Source organism: Manacus vitellinus, unplaced genomic scaffold (genome assembly GCF_001715985.3).
Source record: "Manacus vitellinus isolate BGI_N305 unplaced genomic scaffold, ASM171598v3 scaffold_119_pilon, whole genome shotgun sequence".
NCBI lineage: Eukaryota > Metazoa > Chordata > Aves > Passeriformes > Pipridae > Manacus > Manacus vitellinus.
Window position 1 is genome coordinate 190,944 of NW_021938894.1, and position 1,383 is coordinate 192,326.

Sequence of the window (1,383 nt, forward strand, 5' to 3'; positions counted from 1 at the left end):
GTCCAACCTGGCCTTGGACACTTCCAGGGATCCAGGGGCAGCCACAGCTTCTCTGGGCAACCTGGGCCAGGGCCTCACCCCTCTCACAGCCAAGAATTTCTTGCAAATCGTGATTTTGTAGATTGTTGATTTGATCAATGATCTTCACATCATGCTCGTGGTTATAGCTCAGTGCCCAGAGAATCAGGTGGCAGAGAATCCCCTCCCCTGTGGCAGCACGAGGGGGTTGTTTTGGGAGGTTTCAGCAGTGGATCGAGGCAATTTTCCCCCGTTGCAGACGAAAGACTCCCAAGGATCCGCGATGCTGATGCTCCCGGGAGGGCCCGGGCTGAGCCCCCGCAGGTCCTCACGGCCGGGAGGGAGAGAGGAAAATCACTTGCAATGCAAATGCTGGAAAAGCAGGAAATGCCTCACCCGGGAGTGTTAACTGCTGTTAATGGTTAATGCATGGCCAATTTAAACTTCCCCAGGTGCAGGGGCTGATGCTCCCTCCGAGAGCCGGGAGAGGGAAGGACCGACATCCCCCCCCGGAGCACCGCGGGGTTTGGGTCCCCAGCTCTGCACCGCCCGGGCTGTGCTTCCAATCCCCACACTGGGCTGGTCCTCCTGGTGAGTCATTTAATACCGAGCGCTGGGATCCGGGGCAGTGATTCTGTTTGAAAAGACCGAAGGGAAGAAAAGCGGCGTGTGAGAGGAATAGATTTCCATAAACTGGAAGTGGAGGTGGAAGGCGCTTTGCAGCCCACACGGAATCTCACCGGCTGGCCTGGGAACGTTCCCAGGCGGATTTAATCCCCAGTTCTAGACCCAGCCCGGCTCGATTCACCTGGGTGACGTGGGCTTGCAAGTGGAAGAGGAGACTGGATAAATATTTGCGTTGAGCTGAAGGTCTTTTCTGTACCGAGCAATGTTTTCAGTGGACTTTGGGTTCAGGGAGGCCGAGAATCCTCCTTAATGGAAGTGCTTAGAAATGCAAACACGTCTGACTTGGGTATCTGCCGTTTGCAATGAAAGTAAACCAGGCTGCAAACAGGGAAGGTTTAGCTTTGATCCGAATCCATCTGGTTTTCCTTCAATCCCAACCCTGGCCTGGAGTTTTTCTAGCGTATGATGGTGCTTACATGGGGGCTGGGGGGGCTAAAATGGGGGAAAGCACATAAACCCATCAGTCCTGTGGTGCTCCTTCTCCTCAGAGCCCTTCTCACGGTAAAGCCTCCGCGGAGGAGCCGCAGCTTGGCTTGTTTGCGTTATTCAAATGCGCAAAAATACCCGCAGGCTGATCAGTTATGGGAGGGCGCTCCCAGCTCAGGGATGATGTTCCCAGCTCCAAACATCCAGCTCCCAGCTCAGGGATGATGTTCCCAGCTCCAAACATCCAGCTCC